At 42.4% G+C, this 25202-nt stretch overlaps 1 protein-coding gene across 2 annotated transcripts in view; it reads left to right on the forward strand.

The window, feature by feature from the left end:
- zgc:66433 (uncharacterized protein LOC321250 homolog) overlaps positions 1–25202 on the forward strand; it is a 176765-nt gene that overhangs the window by 74374 nt on the left and 77189 nt on the right. The window lies entirely within an intron of this gene.

The following is a 25202-nucleotide window of genomic DNA, read 5'->3' on the forward strand; positions in this document are numbered from 1 at the left end:
ACTGTTGATGATCATGAACTGATGATATTAACTCAGATTATCTTTGCAATAGACTTACCAATTTAAAAGAAAACAGGAACTCTTTTTCTTGACTACAACCTAGATTAAAATGTTCAGTAATCAAACCTGCATAACGTCTGTTTTAGAATTCCTGGTCATGTTGTAACGTTTACCTAAGAGCAGTCTTCTCTAGAAATGTAGTTGGACCACATTTCAAATGTTGAAACACTCTTAATGAGAGCTGATAATTCTTTATGTTATAATTTTCCTTGCCAGAAATAAATCAAAAAGATTTAAAGATAAATCATTTGATTGATAAATAATGTTGGTCATTCTTCAGCTGTGAAGAGCAGAGATAGCCACTGCTGCTCACATGACAGTTGATCCAAGTATAATTTCCACAATTACAGATATATTTCATGCAAGAGGTTTGATGCTGTGGCACAATAAGTATCTACATTTCCTGGATTTGCTTGAAATTTGTTGACACTAACTCCCTAAAATATAAACACCCAGCTTGTCTGCAAACCAGTTAATTGGTCTCTCTGCTTTCAACTTGACAACTTTTATGTATGACTTGACTGCAGGCTGCTTGCAGTCATTAAGAGTTGTCATCTGTTCTACAGATTGCATGCCCCTTCATGTATCACTTGCAACCTGTCTCCTTCCCAAGCTGCCTACTGATGAAATTTAAATGTCTTTGCTTTCAAAAACAAAAACTATTTTATTATTGATATCAATGAAAATTTCACAAGAACCTAAGAATGTCAGAAACAGATCATTTAGCCACTCAGTTCTGCTGTGCCATTTAGCTATCCTTCCCTGGTGGTCTGGTGTGCCTTCCCTGGTGTCTAGTGACTTTCCTTGGTGGTCTAGTGGTTAGGATTTAATGCTCCCACTGTTGCAGCCTGGGTTTGATTCCTGGTCAGGGAATAGAAATTCCAGGGGCGGCATGGTACCTCACAGAACCAGGGACCCAGGCCCAATTCCACACTCAGGTGACCGCCTGAGTGGAGTTTGCACGTTATCCCCATGTCTTTGTGGGCTTCCTCCTGGTGCTCCAGTTTCCTCCCACAGTCCAAAGATGTGCGACTCAATGGATTGGCCATGCTAAATTGCCCACAGCGTTCAGCGATGTGTAGATGGGGGATGGATCTGGGTGGATACTCTGAGGGTCACTGTGGACTTGTTGGGCCTGTTTCCACAATGTAGGGATTCTATGATGATGACAGATCATGCCTGATCTTCTACCTCAATGCCGCTTTCCTGTACTGTCCCTATAACCTTTGATATTTTTAAATTTAGAAACCTTTTGAGTTCACTCTTGAACATACTCAATGACTGAGCCTCCACAGCTTTAGGCACAGAAAATTCCAAATATTTGTCACCATCTGAGTAAAGAAATTGCTCCTTCTTTCAGTCTTAAATGAGCTTGCCCCTATTTCTGAGACAGTAAGGGGAAACATCTTTACTGTGTCTACTCTGTTGAGTACTCAATATTTTGCATGCTCATTGAAATCACCTCTCATTCTTCTAGGCTCCAGAGAAACTAAACCCAGTCTCATCAAATTATGGTCAAAGGGCATATCAAATAGTCTGCAATGAATCTTGCAGCTTTAAATTACCACTGCAAAATAACAGTGTCTAATTTGGAACAAAAACAAAGTTGCTGGAAAAGCTCAGCAAGTCTGGCAGCATCAGTGAAGAAGAAAATCAGAGTTAACATTTCAGGATAACAAAGTGTGGAGCTGGATGAACACAGCAGGCGAAGCAGCATCTCAGGAGCACAAAAGCTGACGTTTCGGGCCGAGACCCTTGTCAGCTTTTGTGCTCCTGAGATTCTGCTCGACCTGTTGTGTTCATCCAGCTCCACACATTGTTATCTTGGATTCTCCAGCATCTGCAGTTCCCATTATCACTGATCCCATTATCACTTAACATTTCAGGTTTGGTTCTGAGGAAGGGTCACTGGACCTGAAACATTAACTCTGATTCTTTCTTCACAGATGCTGCCAGACCTGCTGAGCTTTTCCAGCAACTTCTGTTTTTGTTCCTGACTTAGAGCATCTGCAGTTCTTTCAGTTTTTAATCGTGTCAAATGTGTTTGTCTTAAATTCCTTTCTCGTCATTTCGAGTGAAACAAAGAACTGTTTTAGTCTTAGTTACTAATACAAACTTAATTGATGGAGGCACAAATTTCAGTCAAAGTATCTTTTATCCCACAACAGGAATGCAGTACAATCTTGTGGCACGATATGTCAGGAATTGTGGAAAAGACGTTTGAATCTATCTCTTGTGAATACAGCAATGGCTTTATTTAGAGGTATAAATTATTTGGGTTATTCATTAGCAAACCTTTTAAATATAAATGCAAAAAGAACATAACACTCAAATTAAAATGATCTTATTTCTCAGTTTTGCCACAATTAGAATCAAATGTTTTCTGCCATACATCATAACCACTCACCAAAGAATTTGGATTGTACATTTAATTGTTCTGCGATGAGTCTGCAAAACTCTCAAAAACAACAAATACTGGCTTTTTTCACTGCAGAGGTCATAGTACATCACTAAAACACATATCTTATTGCTGTGGGATCTTGCTGTGTATAAATTGGCTAATATGTTCCCCATCTTGCAACAAGAGTTGCTGTTCAAGGAAAAGGTAACTTCATCAAATACTTTTGGGTGTTCTGATATGGTGAAATCATTGTTCTTTTGGTTGAATATCAATAAGTAAACATTTATACAGATTAATTGAGCTGTTAAATGAGTAATTGAATTTTGATCAACTGTGAATGCACATTTCTACTGGTGCAGCTTGCAACTGGTGCACTGTAATTATTTGATGCTTCTCTTTCTAGATTGCATCTTATATGTATTAGGGCACAGAGGCAGACAGGCAAACCAAATCATCCTTCCTATCTCTGGATTTGCAGCACAATAAAATTAAAACCTTCAAAGCCCCTTAAAATTGACCATGCTTCTTCCTAACTAGATTTTTAACCTATCCCAGACTCTGTGAATGATCAATTCTAAACAAAAGATATAACAATTTATTCGCAAAACGGTGACTTCAGTAGAGCAAAATTGAACAACAAAAAATCCAACTGGTTTATGCAATAAGCACTAAAACCTTGATTTTCAGTCCCATTCTTGCTTTTCCAGCAACTTTGTTTTTGTTCCAAATTAGACACTGTTATTTTGCAGTGGTAATTTAAAGCTGCAAGATTCATTGCAGACTATTTGATATGCCCTTTGACCATAATTTGATGAGACTGGGTTTAGTTTCTCTGGAACCTGGAAGAATGAGAGGTGATTTCATTGAGCATGCAAAATATTGAGTACTCAACAGAGTAAAGACAGGTAAACAAACAAACACAGTTAAGCCATAAATAAAAGAAAATAACAAAACAGACCAGGTTACTTAAGTGGTTTTCATGATGCATTGTTCCACAGACATAGATGGTGTTTCTGAAGGTGTCAATCAAGGTGTCCTTTATGGCTACTCAGATGAAGGCAGCAAGACTTCTTCCTTAGGTTTCTGTTCTGTAAGATTCCAAGAGCTACATATGGGAGGTTAGGCAGGGAGCTTTTGAATCTTCATTGTGTAACATTATTAGATAGATTCCTTCTCCCAGAAAACCCAATTCAAACTCTGACCACTCCCTGATAGACTGACCACCTCCTCCGTGAGGTGGCAGTTACCATTCGACATCAAACATCTGCTTGAGCAGAGAAGATTGGTCTTTTTCAGACGTGCTGGCACCAATTCCCAGCAACTGACCTTGAGAATAGCCAACTTCTGCCGTTGTAACATAATGCTGTTTCCGTTAACAAAGCATCTGTAAAACCTCTCGATCAGGAACCAACCTGCATATTAACTCCGAGGTCTGGCCTCTTAAATAAAGAAAAACTTGTTTAGTTCATTTCCTCTTAATTTGAGCTGTGAGTTGACAGCCCAAAAGTCATTTTTAGCTCACAGTTCACAGCTCCAAATCAAAAGCAATAAAAGAATATAAATAATGAAAAATCAGCAAGAGTTCTAACATATGAAAGTTTGAAAATTTCAGTACATAACTGCAATATTGTGTGAACTCCCACTGAAGAAAATGGTGATGTCCTAACATCCATATCACACATCCTTGAAAAATAACCTTCCCGTATATTGCAGTATATATCCTTCGCATTAGCGTTGGCCACAATATTGGGCAAATGTGTAACATAAATAAGATAAAAACCAAAAGAACTGCAGATGCTGTAAAGCAGGAACAAAAACGCAGTTGCTGGAAAAGCTCAGCAGATCTGGAAGCATCTGTGAAGGAAAAAAAGAGTTAACGCTTCGAGTCTGGTGACCCTTTTCCAGTTCTGAGGAAGGACCACCAGATCTGAAGCATTAACTCTGATTTTTCCTTCAGGGATGCTGCTAAACCTGCTGAACTTTTCCAGCAATTTCTGTTTTTGCACATAAACAAGTCATTCCTTTTTCCACACATTTGCTGCCTCCCACTAAAGACAATGGTATCAGAATAGTGACCAAGGAACCTTATATTAACACGCTAAGCTTGCAACTTCATATCGCTGACAGTGGATACCTTTTCAGCAAATTTCATCTGTTTTTGCAACTTACATGTTTTCTCATAGGCTTGTTGTCATAATCTTAATATGTGCCAGCATGTTGCTACCGAGCTTCAGATGAGAGAAGAATCGGTGTATTTTTATTTACTTGAAGCATATTATGAGGTATCACAGTGGTTAACACTGCTGCCTTACAGTACCAGGGACTAGAGTTTGATTCCATCCTCATGTGACTGTCTGTGTGGAGTTTTGCACATTCTTCCCGTGTCTGCGTGTGTGCCCTCCAGTTGCTCTAGTTTCCTCCCACAGCCCAAAGATGTGCAGGTGAGATGGATTCGCCATGGGAAGTATAGGATTGCAGGAACAGGGGAGGTTGTGTGTGTGATTGGAATGCTCTTCAGAGGGTCAGTGTGGACTTGATGGGCCAAAAAGCTGCTTCCACACTGTAGGTGTTCAATTCAATGCATGTGGGTACCACTGCCAAGTTCTGCCTTCCAACCTATTCCCCACTTTATTCACTGTACCATTGCCACCCGTGCTTTTATTTATTTAGACCTCTCTGTCCTCCTTCATGAGCTATTAGTCACCTGTTCTATTGTCTGTTTTAGCTCGATGTTTCCATTTATGATGTATCTACTAAGTAATGTTTCACTAAGTTAAAGGTATTATACATATTGTGAATTATTGTTGAGCTCCTTCCAACAACCATTTCTCCGAACACATTGTTTTGGAAATATTGTCCACCTACAAATCAGTGGCTCAGTGGTTAGCACTGCTGCCTCACAGTACTAGTGACTGAGGCTCAAATCCTGCCTTGGCTGACTGACTGCATGGAGCTCATACATTCTCCCAATCTAAAGATGACCGTGGTTAGAGGGTCAGTGCAGGGTCAGTGGGCCAAATAGCCTGTTCTGCGCCGTAGGGATTGTACAAATTCTCCCTGTAGCATTACTGGTTTGACCATGTTTTAGCACAGCCTGCAAGTAAGCTATCTCTGTGGCAACACTCTCAACCCCCAAACAGACAGTTAGGGGATCCAAGTGCTGATGCTTAATTGCAGTACTGAGGGAATGATGTATGGTCAGTAGTGCTACCTTTGAGATCAGATGTCAAAACAAGTTACTAACAGCCTGTCCAGGTCACCATAAAGGATATCAGTTGGGTTATTTAAAGTAAGGCAGTGGAGCCTTCCCAATATTACAGCCAAATTTTAAACAGAGCAGCTGGTCGTTTAACGCAAAACATGGGGCCTGTACCTCATAACCCTTGACCCCTTCTATATCATAAATCTTTCTAAAATGAAACCTTGAAGAATTTCAATGGCCCAGCTTTCCACTGCTATCCAAGGAAAGACTAGCAACCCACTGAGAGAGAAAGAAAAAAATCCCCTTATCTCTGTCTTAAAAAAGGCATTAAACAGATACAATTGTTCAAAAGCTGTTACCAGATTGTGAAGCATTTGGGGAACAGATAAAGAAGAGGCGGCGATGACAGTGAGTTTGGTCCCAGTGCAGGACTGTGTAGCGCCAGCAAGCTCAGTCCAGTGTGAACTCATGGTGGAGGCAAGATGGTACTGGAGAGTGGCCGCACTGTTTCCGCAGTGATGATACGGTGCACAGTGGTAATATTAGTGTTGTTGGTTTAGCTGCAGGGACTCAAGGATTGGGGTGAGGGAGCCCAGATCCAGGCCTTTGGCTGAACTAGAAGTGGGAGCTGTGCCAAAGACCTTCTAACTTTATTGAGATAAGACTTAGAGATGAACTTTATTGTTTTATTTTCTGGCTTTGTACTCTGTGTCTTTGTTGAGTTTCTGTGCTTTAAGGTGGCACCAGAGAGAGGCAACACTCAACAATACTTTTCACTGTATTTATTTATCATAAATACACATGATGAAAAATCAGTCAAATAAGATGAAGTCTAAGAATATTCAGAGTGTTATAAAAATGCAATTTCATGCATAGAAGCAGCTGTGGTATCTGCAGCGGTGTAATGTGAGTTTGTTAAAGACCAATAAATTGAGCTGAATACAAATGAAGTAGTGGATTAAATCTCATCAGTTCCTGTTCTTGGAATTCCCACAGCCTGGAAAGAGGCCATTCAGCTCATTAGGTCTGCCCCAATCCTCTGAAGAGCATCCCACCCAGCCACAGCTCTCCACCCTATTTCCGTAACTCCACATTTCCCATGGCCAATCTACCAAACCTGTACATCTTTGGAGGAAACTGGAGGACCCAGCAGAAGCCCTCGCAGACAGAGGGAAGCATACAAGCTCAAAATATAGACAGTCATCCAAGACTGGAATCGAGCCCAGGCCCCTGGGTCTATGAGGCAGCACTGCTAATCTCACTGGAGTGGTGGAAGTGAATGTTGGAGGCTTTGATTCCATCACTTCCTGCTCCTAGTGCTGAGAGTCCTGGCTTCCTGCCTCCATTAATTCTTGCTTCACAACACAATTCACCTCTTTCTACAGGCATATCTGGGTGTGCGGCCATTAATGACACCAGAATGCCATTTGATTGAGATACTCCCAATGCCTGTATTCACTCAGAAAGACTGGTGACTTGGAGCACAGCAGAGAACTGTCAGCTGTGTCAGTACGCTTACTGCAGGCAGCCTACACACTGGTGGCTGGGAACAGTATGGGGATGGTTGGTGAGGGTAGCAAGTGAAGAGCACTGAAAGAAAATACAGAAGAGCAATATCAGCAACACAAATGATATGCTGATTTCAATCTGCAAATACTTAGGAAGAATGATAGCACCATGAATTAGAACAGACAATGAAGGCACTCAGTTCAAGCAGCAAAGAAAACCTTAATTCCAATTCCTGATACCCTTGACCATGATTAATTGCAAAGTAAAGGTTTCTCCAAACACAATTTCCTTCGCTGAAAGGAGAAACCGGAGCCTAATTAATCAAAGTGTGGAAAATACTCCACAGAATAACAAGGTCAGTGTTGAAAGCAATAATACGCTGTATATCAAGAGGCTACAGAGGTCTGAAGTATTTGGAATGTGAGAGAAACTTCAGAAAACTAAATATTTTTGCATCACTAACATTCTTTATTCCACAGCCTTAAGCTGTAATTTCTTCAAACTTGCTCTTGTTTTGTCGTGTGAGTTTCCCTGTGTGGAAAGTATTTTTCCTGTTCTCTGCATGGGTTTCACCCCTGGCTGTACATATCAAGCCCCTCCCAACTGATGGGAATTGCAGAGAAGAAACAACTTCTTAAGGAAGTCTTTCACAACTTCAGCACATTCCAAAGCACTTTACAGACACTGACACGCTTTTGAAATGCAACTGTAGGAAAGTAAGGACAAGAGTAGGCCCTTCAACCCCTCAATCAGGTGGTAGAGTTAGTGTGGAAGGTCATGGCTGATCTGTAGCCTAACTCCATATCCCTGCTTTTGGCCCATATCTCTTAATAACTTTGCTAAACAAAAAAAAATTAATGAAAAACAAAATTGCTTTTGTATTTAAGAAAATGAACCAGCCAATGTGTACACAGCTAGCTCCCACAAGCAACAATGGGATAATGATTAACCAAATTGTTTCGGTGCCATTGATGGACCGATAAATATTTGCTGTCAGAGAAAACTGCCATGTTCTTGTTTAAAGAGAGTAGTGGAATTTTTTTTTTACATTCACCTTAGAGGGCAGAAGGTGATGTGTGTATGGAATGAGATGCCAGAGGAGGTGGTGGAGACTGGTACAGATGGGAGCAGCATGGTGGCTCAATGGTTAGCACTGCTGCCTTGCAGTGCCAGTGGCCAAGGTACAGCTTCAGCCTTTGGCAACTGTCTGTGTGGGTTTGCAGGTTCTCCCACGTCTGTGTCAGTTCCTGCAGGGTACTCTGGGTTTCTTTCCCCCACAGTCCAAAGTTGTGCAGGTTAGGTGGATTGGCCATGGGAAATGCAGGGATACAGTTGAGTGGGATGTTCTTCAGAGAGTTAGTGTGGACTTGTCGGGCCAAATGGCCTATTTTTACGCTGTAGGGATTCTGTTTATTTTTTAAAAATTAAGAGGCATCTGAATGGGTAAATAAATAGGTAGGGTTCAGAGGGATATGGGCCAAATGCTGGTGAGTGAGACTAGTTTAGTTTAGGATATCTGGTCAGTGTGGATGAGTTGGACCAATGGCTCTGTTTCCATGCTGTATGACTCCATGGTAGATTGGGTCTCAGTTTAACTTGATTGATTATTAAAACAAGCCTTATATTCCGGATTTATGATTTGAATTTTGATTCAACCAGTTACTGTGCTAGGATTTGAATTCATATCCTCATTAGCCTGGACCACTAATTGACTAAACCAGTAAGATGCCCACTATACCACCATCTCTAGTACCATGTAGTGAGTATATTACTGGGCTTGTAAGTCAGAAGCACCTGACTCAGATTTGGGGCCAAGAGTTCAAATCTCAACAATTAATAAAGTTTGGATTTATGAAGCTTATCATAGCTTATGAAGCAGATCCTATCAATATCCTATTATTTTCATGTTTTCTCCATTGTAGAAGTACAGTGAAAAACTTGCCCAGGCACTGCTCTGGGGCTCACAGCCCACATGCTGCTCTGGGGCTCACAGCCCACATGCTGCTCTGGGGCTCACAGCCCACTCGCTGCTCCAGGGCTCACAGCCCACTCACTGCTCCAGGACTCACAGCCCACTCACTGCTCCAGGACTCACAGCCCACTCACTGCTCCAGGGCTCACAGCCCACTCACTGCTCCAGGACTCACAGCCCACGTGCTGCTCCAGGGCTCACTGCTCACAGTGTTCTGGGGCTCATGAGATGTACTTACAGTCCCAGAGCACAAGGTAACACTGCAGATGCTTGTTCTGCTGTGGGACTCAGACTGTGCTCTCTTCCATCCCCTGCAGGACACGACTGCTCACTCCGGTGTGCCACAGGATGTAATGGTGACTCACAATAGTCCCTCATATGTCCTTCCAATATGGTTGAGATGGGCTTACAAATGCCCCCATGAAAAAAAATAAAGAAAGGAAAAGGTCTCCATCTGTAAACCCTAAATCCAACTCATCCCTAAATCCTTTCCTAACTTCCTCATAAAGATGAGGGCAAGTTTGGGGCATATAAATGGTGAAAATATGATTAGGCTCAACCTAACTCTGTACTGTCTTAGCCTTGGCCAGGTTCTATATGGAGCTGTTCAATTCTGCGCACCACATTTCGGGAAAGCTGTATTGGTCATAGAAGGTGAACAATGCAGAACCACAGGAATGGGACTGAGGTTCATTGCATAAACATGGCTTGTGTTTTATTGAGTTTAAAGGATTAAAAGGTGGTCTAATCCAGGCATTTAAAATGATAGAAGGAGTCGATAAAAGATCAATTCCATAACATGCTTTGGCTTCACTCGTGCCTCAGCTCATCTGCTGAAATGCTTGGATGTTTGTTAACTCTCGACTCAACTGTTTGATGCATTGCTGGTTTGTCGCTCACAACTGTGCCCCCTCCCCCGCTTCATAAACTTGAGATCCATGCCAGGGAAATGCCCACCTCTAATCCTGGCCCCTTGAGCATGCTGGGTTTAGCAATCCTCCTTTGTTGCCTGTGCTTTCAGTTACTTCAGCCCTAAGTGCTGGAAAAAAAAGCTTTCCCACATTCTACTTTACTTCCCTCATTTAAGGCACACTTTAAAACTCTTTGAACAATCTTTTGAGCATCTAACCTAAATCTCCTTATAAGTGGTTGCGTGTTAAATTTGTAATGCTGCGATGAAAAGCATTAAGACATTTTATTATGGTGAAGGCATTATGCAAATATAAATTATTTTGTTGTTCCAAAGATGCTAATTTGTCTCGAGGGGGAAAATCAAGAATATGGGCACATAATCTTAAAATTAGAGATGGGACAATCAGGAGTGAAATCAGGAAGCACTTTTCTGACCAAGTTAATGTCCATATGAACTGTCTCCCAAAAATGTGTGGGTTCTCGGACAATTTTCAAAATGTGAATTTGACATTTTGTTAAGCGTAAGGCTGTCAAAGAATACGCATCAAAGGCAGTCGAATGGAATTGAGGTATGAATCTCCCAAAAGCTCTAATCAAAGGGTGGAATAGCCTCTCAAGGGGTTGAATGATATTGTCCCGTTCCTCTGATCCTTGCTTTCAAAATTCCTTAAGGGCTAATGTGTTTTAGGAACCTCAAAAAAAAGGAGAAAAAATACTTGCATTGGGAAGTTGCCTTTCATGATCTCATGATGTCCTAAGACAATTTGAAGCTAATTGAATATTTCTGAATTATTGTTACTCACAGAGCATATGTGGCAGCCAAATTGCACATAGCAAGCTCCAAGATGTAGCAATGAAAATAAATGACCGTCCAGTCTGTCATAGGAGCATTGATAGGCATACAGATAGCATGGCAAATAAAAAAACTTCAAGTTAATATTGCACAGAAACAGAATGAGCTTGAAATAGTCTGCAGGTCATCTACAGAGAAAAAAAAGTATGTGTTTTGAGTCCAATATGAATTTTCTTCAGGACTGATGTACATATCAGAATATGATCTTTACAACTTTAGGGACATTCACTGTACGTCGTGATTGGAATGAGGGCCGGGTCATTGACAGTGAGATCCTTGTTTTGGATTGTTCATCTGGTCCAATCAGGGAGTCCTAGCTGATAGATATAGACAGGAGATTCAGAGAGTCTCCTCATTTTAGGGACTGGCTGTCAGTGGGCTGGGTAGAGCCATGCACTGTGAACATGTAAATAAAGGATGACTTGGTAATGGGATACCGGCCTCTCTGCAGTTATTTCATTATACCTATATTTTGCTGAACAAGCTTTGTCTGCACGTAGTCACAGAGAGCTTTTAAAACACATTGATTTGTGGGAGCTGGATGAACACAGCAGGCCAAGTAGCATCTCAGGAGCACAAAAGCTTGATGCTGCTTGGCCTGCTGTGTTCATCCAGCTTCACACTTAATTATCTTGGATTCTCCAGCATCTGCAGTTCCCATTATCTCTGATTTGTGGGAGCTACTGTGATGTAATTCTGAACTTACTCAATGTCACCCATAGGTCAGCTAATACATCTCACCTCAGAGTCAGAAAGATGTGGGTTCAAGCACTACTCTAAGGACCTGAGCACACAGTCCAGGATGCCACCACACGGTCATACTGAGGGAGTGCTGCACTGTAAGATCTGCTATTCCCCAGGTTTGACATTACATAGAGGCCCTATCTGCCTTTTAAAATATATGCTTGCAAGGATATAGTCCATTGTTTCTTGCTTGTTGATGATTACACACAAGCTGCCAGTTCAGAGGTGAGCATCTATTGCGGCATGGATTCATTCTCCGATGCATGTGGCAACTTTGGCCTTAATGAAGGAAATTGCTGTAACTTCTCAATGTGCTCCAGAAAAGATCTCAAATCTAGGGTTTCATTTAATTATCAGATTAACTAACAGTTCTGTTCATTAATCTTACTCTCCCTAGTTGATGATGTTGATAACAAGACACATGTAAGATTTACCAAAGCAAACAAAGCTTTCAATAGACTTTGAACCTTAAACTAAGAATGGAAATGAGTAAATCTTCTGACCAAACTGAAAGTCTATTGAATGACATTGAAGTCTATTGTAGCCCATTATGGTCTACTACACATGTGAGACTTGGTCTGTGTACCAGTGTCACTCTGCAAAGCTCAGATACTTTAACTTGAACTTCCCTCAGAGGTTTCCGAAGATCAGATGGCAGGACAAAATAGCAGAAATCAAGGTGCTCACCTGAGCTAATATGTCAGGCAGCTACACTATATTCAGTATATTCACAGCTGGTCATGGGTGCTCTCATGGTAATTAGAGGAAACACTGCAAGGACAGTCTCAGGTTTCACTTAGGAGTTTGGATATCAAGTTCAAGTTGTGGGAGAAGTTCAGACAGGATCTCAGCACCTGGTACAAGCAATATTGTTTTTTAAAATGGTCCAGCCTTCTTTGAAAACAAGTCCATATCAAAGGCACAAAGAAAAGACAAAGAGGAAATTCTGAGACTGCAACTTATTGAAAACTCAAGGATAGGAGGAACTGCCGATGCTGGAGAATTTGATTATTGAAAACTCAACTATTTGTGGTACCCCACGAAACTTGCAAGTAGAGATGAACCTTAACAGTCACATATATTCCACCACTCCCCATCAAACACACACACAGCCCCCACCACCACCTCCACCATCACCACCACAATGCTACACCCTGGAACAACCTTGTAATGATATCACTGAGATGCTCCTCACTGGGCATAAATAGCACATAATGGGTGTAGTTAGATGGAAATGAACAAAGTTAAGGAGTTGGAAGCATGTGCAGAGATGCATATGGAGTAGACTATCTTATATTAGGTGGTAGAGTTCATTGAATACTCTGTTATGAATGTAGCAGTAAGATTAAAGTCTGAAATACCTCTGAATAGTGTGTCTTGTAAGCAATGTACCCTGTATTTCCTTTGGCTGCTCGGCTGATCTCTAACGTCCATGCAAAGCAGCAGTTTATGGAAATGGAAGCCAGCCATAAACAGACTGATTGGCATGTGTGCAGCTCCCCTGCCACTAGCTTAGAGGAAACAGTGATTGTAATACTCAGTCTTAGTATGTAATAAACAGTGTTATAGAGAAACATGAGCTTAAAGACAGTTCTAGAACTAGTCTTCCTTTCAACCAGTCTTAAACTCAAACCCATGGATGTCGGTGTAAAACCACGCAAGGTTATTTTTAAATCTTCAAATCAAAGGATGAAGACAAAAATAAATGATCGACAGCACTACTCAGTTGAAGAGCTTGGGAATGCTCCTAATGTTCTGCTCAAAACGTGTTCCTCTTTCTATTATAACCACGTGTTAGAGTAGAGCGATTAAAAAGCAAAAAACCAGTAATTTTTTGGGGGCTATTTTGAAGCTTCTGGTCTTCAACTGAGGTTTAGATCCTACAAAAGAACTGTTGTTTGTCTGATCCATTGCAGTGAAGCAGTTGAGACAGAAACCAGTTTGTGACAAACATGCCTCCTGGGTTTGGCAGTGTTCCTTAACCGTTACCTTAAACAATCACACATTTCTAGGAAAAATGATCTATCACATAGATGAACAACAAAGGACCGTGGGGGAGGTGGTGGGGGGTGGTGGTGGTGTGTGGTTCTGCTTAAACCTGGTTTTTGAGCTGCGAAAACAAATTGCAGCCATATGTTGTAAAATTGTGTTGGGAATCATGTGATACCAGCAAATTGCCCTTAATGGATATGACTACCCATCTTTAATGGTTGTTTCTAATAGTTGTTGTTTATATAAATGATTTAAATATTAATGTATGGTTATAATAAGTTTGCAGATGACACCAAAAAGGACTGCCAAAGGATATAGCAGGATATAGATCAGTTGGTGACTTGGGCAGAAAAATATGAGGTAATGCATTTTGGAAGGTCTAATCCGGATTGAACCCTTAAGAGAACTGATAGCCAGAGGGATCTGGGTGTACAGGTATACAGTTCACTGAAAATGGCAATGCAGGTGGAGAAGGTAGTCCACAAGGCATACGGCCTTCGTCGGCCGGGGTATTGAGTACAAAAATTGGCAGGTAACATTGCAGCTTTATTGAACCCTAGTTAGGCCGCATTTGGAATATTGTATTCGATTCTGGCCACGACACTCCCAGAAGGATGTGGTGGCCTGGAAGAGGGTACTGAAAGATTTACCAGGATGTTGCCTGGTATGGTGGGCATTAGCTACGAGGAGACGTTGGAGAAACTTGGGCTGTTTTCACTGGAACGTCAGAGGTTGAGGGGGGATCTGATAGAGGCCTACAAGATTATGAAAGGCATGGACAAACTGGACAGCCAGAAGCTTTATCCCAGGGTGGAAGAGTCAGTTACCAGTGGCCATGGGGTTAAGGTGCGGGGAGCATGGTTCAAAGGTGATGTACGAGTCAAGTTTTTTACACAGAGGCTAGTGGGTGCCTGGAACTCACTGCTGGGGGAGGTAGTGGAAGCAGGTATAATAGTGACTTTTAAAGGGCGTCTTGACAAATGTATGAATAGGATGGGAACAGAGGGATATGGTCCGTGGAAGGATAGGGGGTTTTAGTTGTGATGGCAGCATGTCAGTGCAGGCTTGGAGGACCAAAGGGCCTGTTTTTGCACTGTAATTTTCTTTGTTCTTTGTTCAAAACAGGTGATGTAGTGGATAGTGAAAAAGGTTATTTCAGAGTACATCGGAATCTTGATCAGATGGGCCAGCGGGCCGAGGAATGGCAGATGGATTTTAATTTAGATAAAAGTGCGGAGTTACACTTTGGGAAGGAAAACCGGGGCAGGACTTAAACAGTTGATGGTAGGGTCTTGGGGAATGTTGCTAAACAAAGAGACGTAGGGGTGCAGATGCATCATCCTTTGAAAGTGGAGTCACCGGTCGATAGAATGATGAGTAAGGTGTTTGGCATGCTTGCCTTCATTGGAAATAACATTGAGTAAAAGAGTTGAATTTCATGTTGGTGTTGTGCAGGACATTAGTGAGGGACATTGGTAGCTGGGTCTTTTTCCTATGGTAGGGGAGTCAAAAATGAGAGAGCATAGTTTTAAGGTCAGAGAGGAAAGAGGCCCTGAGGGGTAACTTTTTCACGCAAATGGTGGTATAAGTGTGAAAGGAGCTGTCAGACGAAGCAGTCGAGGTGGGTACAATTATGACATTTAGAAGGCTATTTGGATGGCTATTTGAATAAGAAAAGATTGGAGAGATCAAATGCTGGCAAATGGGTCTCGGTCAGATTGGGTTGTTTGGTCAGCACGGATGGGTTGGACCAAATGATCTGTTTCTGTGCTGTATGACTGTATTCTGTATCAGATTTGAAGGTGATAAGTGTCAGAGTTGGACACCGAAATGCTTTTCATGTATCTGGTGTCCTTACCCTTCTCCATGGTAAAGTCATAGATTTGGACGGTGTTGATGAAGCAACCTGGGTGAGTTACTGAGCAAGCTGCCCCCTCCCTTTCAGTACAGCCTATTTCTCACCTCCAAACAAAGCAACATCCCAAATCCCAACTCCTAACAACTTATTTCTTTTTCAAATTTCCAGTTCATAATCATCTCTTTGTACCTTTCCAGGCCTTTCCAAATACTGGCCTCAGCTGTTATGTCTTTGTTGCATCTTCCATCTGCAGACTTGCATTCTTGCCCCAGTTCTTGTCCTCTTCTTTCTCTGACAATATGAAACACTGCTGTCCTTTAGGGAAGGAAATGACCAATCTTACCTGGTCCGGTCTTCATGTGACTCCAGTCCCACAGCAATATGATTGACTCTTAGATAACAAGGTGTAGAGCTGGATGAACACAGCAGGCCAAGCAACATCAGAGGAGCAGGAAAGCTGACTTTTCAGGTCCCCAAATTGTCAGCTTTCCTGCTCCTCTGATGCTGCTTGGCCTGCTGTGTTCATCCAGCTCTACACCATTTAATCACAGATTCTCCTGCATCTGCAGCTCCTACTATCTCTGATTGATTGACTCTAACTGCCCTATGGGCTGTTACGGATGGATAATAAGTGCTGGCCCAACTAATGTTGTCCAATTCTGTAAATGAATAAAAAGCAATTTCCTGATGATTTTGAGAGATGCATCACTTTGGTTTTGTTAATGTTTACTTTCCTTCCAATCTTCCCTGAAAGTGGCAAAACCAGTGGATAAGTTGGTCAAGAAGATATATCTCATGTTTGCCTTCATTGGTCATAGATTTAAGGTAAAAGTGGGAAAGTTTAAAGGAGATGTGAGAGACAAGATTTTTACACAGAGGGTGGTAAGTGCCTGGAATGCACTGCCAGAGGAGGTTGTAGAGGCAGATACAATAATAATGTTTAAGAGGCATCTTAACAGCTATGTGAATCGGCAGGAAATAGAGAAATATATACTGCACAGAGGGAAAAGATTTTTAGTTTCAAAAGGCATCATGTGTTGACACAGTCTCGTTGAGCTGAAGGGCCTGTTCCTGCACTGTGTTGTTCCTTGTATGGTCAAAGTACCTGGTATTAGTCAAAATCTTTACATAACTTGGTAATTATTCAAGTTTAGTTATTTCCCGTATTTTTAATCCATGTTCTCGGTATTTTGTCTATTCCAACTAGTTTCATCATTTGTTCCTTCCGCTAACTCACATTCCAGTTGAATGTAATCAATATCAACATTCCTGTCTTCTTCTCACTCAATCACTGCACACATTTAATTTTTTTGAGTGCAATTCTTCCACTGCTCCTTCCAATATTTTCTCATTTTACCAAGGTTTGTTGATAAAATGCCTTCCGCACTCTCTAATGCTGTGATTTCAGCCCTTCTCACCAGGTGTCATCAATCCCCTTGGTGTTTGCATGCATCAGGTCAACCTTTCTAGTCAATCCAAAACTTTGAGTATGTTGCTGCATTTTTAATCAATGTTCCTGAGCCCTTTCTCCTTCTCCAAACTCTTTATTCAGGAGTTTATATTTTAGCTTGAGTTCTTTAATGTTGATACACTAAAACACTCTCCTTTCTTACATCTTTTACATTGTTACATTCATAGCCGGCGTTTTCTTGATCCTCTGGACTGTTGACAACCCTACACTGAAAGCTCCTTCTTCTTTGACTGATTCTTTAAACTGCTCCCACTGTTCATTCATACTGGTGTAATCTTTGTTTTATTTTCCCACCAGGTTAGCACTTTGATTACCTAATTTAGAAATCGTTTATTTCAGCCACTCATAGTTTACTTGTTTTCTGAATATTCCATCTTGGATCTGCTTCATTAGGATTTTACATTTGTTTCCATTTTTACAAGGTTATGATCTGTATTTGTGTCGGCTCCTGGCTAAGGTTTTGAATTTCTAACACTACTGCTGCACCTTTTCTCATCTTTTGTATGGTCCAGTTAAAACATGTTTGCGTTACCAAACATGTTCCATGTGTACTATCTTCTTGAATGATTTAAACCACATGTTTGTTATCATTACCTCTGTTCTTCAGTAAAAATCAACCAGTTTTCAGACTCATTCATTTAGCTTTCCAAGTCCATATGGTCATACTACTTTGTCACATCCTCTTTTCTCCAGCAATGTTGTTCCAAACTCCTGTTATAATCATAATGCTTTTTCCACTCTCCAGCTCACTGGCTTTTCAATTCTATTGTACATTTCATTGAACCCCTCATCTGGATTTTTGCTTTTAGGTAGAAATATCTGAGTGATAGTAATGTTCCTGGGTTAGATTCACGAATATCAGTCCATCTGCCTCACACTTCTCTTTACTCGTACATTTGGCAGCTTCCTTACTGCTTGTCCACATTCCTTTTCTTCCTGTCCTGATTATATCATTCTCAATTCATTACTCATTAAGCCATCTTCGCCTGCCCACCATCCTCCAGGATGTATTATTTCTTCTTTTTCCATCGCTGGCTTTCATTTCCCTAGCTTTTCCCTTCTGTTAACTGCTCGTACATTTTACATTCCAATTCATTTTGTATTTACCAAGTTTGTGTATTTGAGGATTTCACTCAGAAGTGACCTGGAAGACCTCACTTCCTCTGTAGACAAATCGACGTCAGCCAGTGGCTCAGACAGCAGTTCCACACTACACAGTTGATGCTGATACATGCCAGGCCATTTTCTTCACTAGTTTCAATGATGATTCACCACTGACTTCTAATGTGCTGTTGGCCGATGCAAAAACTAGTTATAGGCTCACAAAAGAAACAGGCCCTTCAGCCCAACTTGTCCATGCTGCCCAGGCTTCTTAAACTGAACTAGTCCCATTTGCCAGCATTTGGCCCATTTCCCTCTAAACCCTTCCTATTCAGATACTAATCCATTTCTTTTAAATGTCGTAATTCTACCCACCTCCACCACTTCCCCCAGCAGGTCCTTCCATACACACACCACCCTCTGCGTGAAAAAGTTGCTCCTTAGCTCCCTTTTCAATATTTCTACTTTCACCGTAAACTTAAGTCCTCTAGTTTTGGACCCCCCCTACCCTGAGGAAAAGGTACAGTTACACTTGCTGACCTCATACCCCAGAAGACCGAAACAGAAAAACTGGTGATGGAGATGTACTGATCCAACTTGTCTTGTACACTTCCAACTGATGCTTCACTTTGGCCAATGCATTAATTTCTAAGTATTACATTTTGATTTCCCCTCTGAGACATCTGGTCTGATGACTTCTGGTTACTAATATTCGCATTTAACAGCCCTGCATATTAAATCAATTAGATGCTTGCATTTACGAATGAGGACCAGCAATGCTGTTCTCCTGTCAGACTAGTAAGGGACTGAGTTATGAAATGCAGCTCAAGATCTAACTTGTTAGAACATTGAATGCTATATCAGAGAGACAGAAATGGTTTTAGCAGCAGAGTTGGTGGCAGTCTTGCCTCTGAATCGAGAAGCTGTTGGCTCGATCTGTCTACCAGGGACTTGAATGCAGAATTAACTGGATACTTCACATGCAGTGCAGAGGGAATGCAATATTGTCGGAGATGCTATTTTTCCAATGAGATGTTAAGCAGTGGCCCTATGTGTCCCAGATAACAAAGTGTAGACTTGGATGAACACAGCAGGCCAAGCAGCAATTATACTAACAAAAATTACTAACACCAGTCACATACCATTTCTGATGAAGGGTCTAGGCCCGAAACATCAGTCTTCCTGCTCCTAAGATGCTGCTTGGACTGCAGTGTTCATCCAGTTCTACCCCTTGTTATCTTGGATTCTCCAGCATCTGCAGTTCCTATTATCTGTGATACAATTTTAACCCCAGCTCTATGTGTCCCCTTCCCTTAGATAGCATTTCTTTCTAAGGAGAACAAGGCGGCTATTCTCTGTCCCCTGGGCTACCATTTATCCCTCGACCGAAACCACTGAAAAAAAAGAGCAGATTATTTGCTCAGCTTCGCAATACTGCTCATGGGAGCTAGCTGTGTGTAAATTGACTGCCGTGCTTCCACAACACAGCAGTGAATGTGCAGCAAAAAGAAACACAGGGAATACTAAAGAAATTCAACATATTTTGCAGAAATAGAGTTAACATTTGGAGTTAGGTATGGATTCTTAAGAACTGTGCAACAAAAGTATATTGCTGGCTGTAAGGCCTTTGGGATGGCCTGAGGTGGTTAAAGGTGCTGTATGAGTGTTAATTTGTGAAAATCTGAATCCCATTCTTAACTAGCTGGTGAGGTTTAGAGTACTCTGGGTCAGGGAAGTGCTCCCTCGGGCAACTGGGAAAAAATAATATTCTATACCAATAAAGACACTCAGGAAAAATATCTGGCCAGAGGATGATTCAGTTATCCAAGCTTAATGACTGAGTGGGTGAGTTGGGGGAGGATGTTAGATGGAGGGGAGGGGAGAAAAATACACCAACACCAGTCACATACCAAAGTATTTATTGGAAAAGCTTTATGGCCAAATCTGTTGTTTATATTTAGAATTCAGAAATGTTCCCTAATAAAATTGCATTTCATGTGCTGGGGAATCACGAGGCACATAACAGCTGGTAACAATCATTGAAAATATTATACAGGCCCATCTGTCTGTGAAAATAACAGAAATAACTTCCAGATAAAGTCCTTTCATTGATGGTATGTTTCTTCTCCAGTCTTCACTCACTTAGCTCCACATACTTATACACCAAATAGTTGTTTTTAAATGCTGTTTGGTCGTCCCTCACTTGACAAAGTAACAAGCAAGGTACATTAAGAGAAACTGGTGGATGTACTGGACTTAGATATCCAGAAGGTATTTGACAAGGTGTTACATCAAAGGTTATTCCACGAAATAAGAGTTTGCAGTGCATCTGTGTATGGACAGAGGATTCACTGGCTAATAGGAAGCAGACAGTGGGAATGAATGGATCATGATTGGTTTGGTAGGATGTAACAAACACTATACAGCTACCCGTATTGGAAGTTCAAGTATATGCAGTTTGTATGAAAACCTTGAAAACTGAATGAGCGGTCACTAAATGTTTTTGATGATACAAAGACAGGTGGGGAAATAAATTGTGAAGATAATGTGAAGAATCTGCAAATGGATGTAGGTAGGTTAAGTGAGTGGGCAAAAACATGGCAAGTTGGAGTATAATGTGAACTTCACTTTTCATAGAATCCCTACAGTGTGGAAATAGACCCTTTGGCCCAAAAAGTCCACACTGACCCTTGGAGCAGCCCACCCAGACTCAATCCCCCTATGACCCACCTAAGCTCCAGACCCCTGAACACTAAGGGCAATTTAGCATGGCCAATCCACCCCACCCTGCACATGTTTGGACTACAGGAGAAAACTGGAACACCTGGAGGAAACCCATGCAGACATGGGGAGAATGTGCAAACACCACACAGACAGTCACCCAAGAGTGGAATTGAACCCAAGTCCCTGGCACTGTGTGGCAGCAGTGCTAACCACTGAGCCACTGTGCCACTTATTTTGGTAAGAAGAACAGAAAAGCAGAATATTACTGAAATATCAAAAGAAATGAGACAGTTTGAGTTAAGATTGAAAGCAGAAATAAACAGAAAGAACAAAGAGAGAAAGGATTTTTGAACTTTGGAAACATTGATTTGGTTTTATTTATTATTGTCAGATGTACCCAGGGTAATCCAATGAGGAGTACAGTGTTACAGCTGCAGAGAAGGTGCACAAAGAGCGCGGTCAACATTAAATTTAAAATTTGAGAGGTCCATTCTGCAGTCTAATGGCAGGGAAGAAGTTGTTCTTGAAGCTGCTGTTGTGTGTGTTTAAGCTTTTGTATCCTCTGCTTGACAGAAGAGATTGGAAGAAGTTGAAATGGCTCAGTTATAGCTGAAAGGTAGGAGTAATGATGAGGACAGTGATGGAAAACCATCCCATAGTAGCCAAAGGCTTGGTGGGGATCTATTTAAATATGTCCAAGTATTATCTAAGTTTGACGAGAAGGATGTAGAAGCATTTTTCTTTTCAGTTTAGAAAGTGGTTAAATGAATGAAATGTGAGGCTGGATGAACACAGCAGGCCAAGCAGCATCTCAGGAGCACAAAAGCTGACGTTTCGGGCCTAGACCCTTCATCAGAGAGGGGGATGGGGGGAGGGAACTGGAATAAATAGGGAGAGAGGGGGAGGCGGACCGAAGATGGAGAGTAAAGAAGATAGGTGGAGAGAGTGTAGGTGGGGAGGTAGGGAGGGGATAGGTCAGTCCAGGGAAGACGGACAGGTCAAGGAGGTGGGATGAGGTTAGTAGGTAGCGGGGGCCCCAGCTATGCCTGCCTCTTTGTAGGTTACGTGGAACAGTCCCTCTTCCGCACCTACACAGGCCCCAAACCCCACCTCTTCCTCCGGTACATTGATGACTGTATCGGCGCCGCCTCTTGCTCCCCAGAGGAGCTCGAACAGTTCATCCACTTCACCAACACCTTCCACCCCAACCTTCAGTTCACCTGGGCCATCTCCAGCACATCCCTCACCTTCCTGGACCTCTCAGTCTCCATCTCAGGCAACCAGCTTATAACTGATGTCCATTTCAAGCCCACCGACTCCCACAGCTACCTAGAATACACCTCCTCCCACCCACCCTCCTGCAAAAATTCCATCCCCTATTCCCAATTCCTCCGCCTCCGCCGCATCTGCTCCCACGATAAGACATTCCACTCCCGCACATCCCAGATGTCCAAGTTCTTTAAGGACCGCAACTTTCCCCCCACGGTGATCGAGAACGCCCTTGACCGCGTCTCCCGCATTTCCCGCGACACATCCCTCACACCCCGCCCCCGCCACAACCGCCCCAAGAGGATCCCCCTCGTTCTCACACACCACCCTACCAACCTCCGGATACAACGCATTATCCTCCGACACTTCCGCCATTTACAATCCGACCCCACCACCCAAGACATTTTTCCATCCCCTCCCCTGTCTGCTTTCCGGAGAGACCACTCTCTCCGTGACTCCCTTGTTCGCTCCACACTGCCCTCCAACCCCACCACACCCGGCACCTTCCCCTGCAACCGCAGGAAATGCTACACTTGTCCCCACACCTCCTCCCTCACCCCCATCCCAGGCCCCAAGATGACATTCCACATTAAGCAGAGGTTCACCTGCACATCTGCCAATGTGGTATACTGCATCCACTGTACCCGGTGCGGCTTCCTCTACATTGGGGAAACCAAGCGGAGGCTTGGGGACCGCTTTGCAGAACACCTCCGCTCAGTTCGCAACAAACAACTGCACCTCCCAGTCGCAAACCATTTCCACTCCCCCTCCCATTCTCTTGATGACATGTCCATCATGGGCCTCCTGCACTGCCACAATGATGCCACCCGAAGGTTGCAGGAACAGCAACTCATATTCCGCTTGGGAACCCTGCAGCCATATGGTATCAATGTGGACTTCACCAGTTTCAAAATCTCCCCTTCCCCTACTGCATCCCTAAACCAGCCCAGTTCATCCCCTCCCCCCACTGCACCACACAACCAGCCCAGCTCTTCCCCCCCACCCACTGCATCCCAAAACCAGTCCAACCTGTCTCTGCCACCCTAACCGGTTCTTCCGCTCACCCATCCCTTCCTCCCACCCCAAGCCGCACCCCCCGCTACCTACTAACCTCATCCCACCTCCTTGACCTGCCCGTCTTCCCTGGACTGACCTATCCCCTCCCTACCTCCCCACCTACACTCTCTCCACCTATCTTCTTTACTCTCCATCTTCGGTCCGCCTCCCCCTCTCTCCCTATTTATTCCAGTTCCCTCCCCCCATCCCCCTCTCTGATGAAGGGTCTAGGCCCGAAACGTCAGCTTTTGTGCTCCTGAGATGCTGCTTGGCCTGCTGTGTTCATCCAGCCTCACATTTTATTATCTTGGAATTCTCCAGCATCTGCAGTTCCCATTATCTCAAATGAATGAAATGGCTGGTATTGTTGATTCAAACAAATTTGCTAGGTACAGCTACTGAGGCAGTTGCATCTCAATCAGATGAGATATCTGGGGAGTATGAGAAGTTGAAAAAGCCATCTTAAGTGCATTTGAGCTAATGCCGGAAGCCTACAGACAACATCCCAGGGCTCTAAGGAGGGAACCTGGTCAAACATATATTAAGTTTGAAAGAATCAAACAAAGTAACTTTGAGAGGTGGATAAGGGCATTAAAAATTGATCAAAAACATGACACTCTTAGAGAGACAATTATTTCGGAGGAGTTTGAAAATTCACCTTCTGAAGTAATGAGAACTCATGTGGAAGAGCAGAGACTTAAAACTGCAAGATTAGCAGCTGAAATGGCTGAAGGTTACGAATTGGTTCATAAATGAAAGTCTGGCTTCTGACATTGATTTCGGTGTGTGAGGGATAGGAATTGGGAAAAAGAAAAACCCTCCATTTAAAAGAGAAAAGGAGATCACATTTGAAGATAATAAAGATAGTTTACTACAGGGTAAAAAGGAAACTCATGAGCGGGAAAGAGACGTGAAAAAGCTCAGGTATTTTTACTGCAATAAAGTAGGCCACATGAAGTCATTGCGTTGGTGGTTCAGAAAAAGCATTGGGAAGACGAATGTGAGAAAACAGAATAAGTCAGTGAGTTTTGTTGAAGTGGTAAAGGAAAGCACAGTGGAAGCTAAAAAGCTGCACCAGAATGTACAACCTGGTCAGGGGTTGGCTGATAAGAAAGTACCAAATGTTCTTAACCTTGTGAGGTCGGCCTAGCCAAGCAGATAAAGAAATTAGAATTGTAAGAGATGCAGGAGCATGTCAATCTTTGATGGCGAGAGATGAGGAGATACGTAAATCAGAAGGAGTATTGCCAGGAAATATGCAGAATTCATGGTGAAAAGTGCAGTGTTCCACTGTATCAGGCGAGGTCAGAGAGCCTAGTGAAAAGTGGTGAGGTGGTGGTGGGAATAGTAGAGAAATTCTCAGTTCCAGAAGTACGGTTTACCCTTGGGAATGACAGAGCTGGATCACAGGTTGGAGTGATGCCAACTGTCGTTGAAAAACCAGTGGAAAATCATGCATCTGAGGTATTGCAGGAAGAATATCCTGGGATTTTTCCTGACTGTGTGATAAGAAAGCCACAAAGACGCTGGTTGAAGCAGGCAGAGAAATCAAAGAATAAAGATAAGAAGGTTGATGTTCAATTGTCAGAGACTATGTTTGATCAAATGGTTGGGAAAAAAACAATAACAGAAGGAGGTCACTAAATTTGGAACACAGCACCTTACACCACCTTCAAATAAGATAAAAGTTAGGATCTGGGCTTCTTCCTTGATATGTTTGAAGGGGTTTGGTCTGTTCCATAACAAGGTAAGTTTTTGGTTCCTGTATTTGAAACACTGCCATAGCATGTCATCTGCCAACACAGATGATGGAATTCAAATTCAATGAAAACAAAACTGGAACTACGAGTTGAACGATGAATGTAAAGGCATTGATGATAACTGGGAAAAACCCATCTGTTTCACTGATATCCTTTAGTGAAGGGTATCTGTCATCCTTATCTGGTCTGGCCTACATGTGACTCCAGACCCACAGCAATGTGGTTGACTCTTAAGTGTTCTTTGAGCAATTAGGCGTGGACAATAACTGCAGGTTTTGCCAATAACACCCATATCCTGCAAATTAGTTAAGAGTAAGA

This window comes from Stegostoma tigrinum, chromosome 15, assembly GCF_030684315.1.
Source record: "Stegostoma tigrinum isolate sSteTig4 chromosome 15, sSteTig4.hap1, whole genome shotgun sequence".
Classification (NCBI taxonomy): Eukaryota; Metazoa; Chordata; class Chondrichthyes; order Orectolobiformes; family Stegostomatidae; genus Stegostoma; species Stegostoma tigrinum.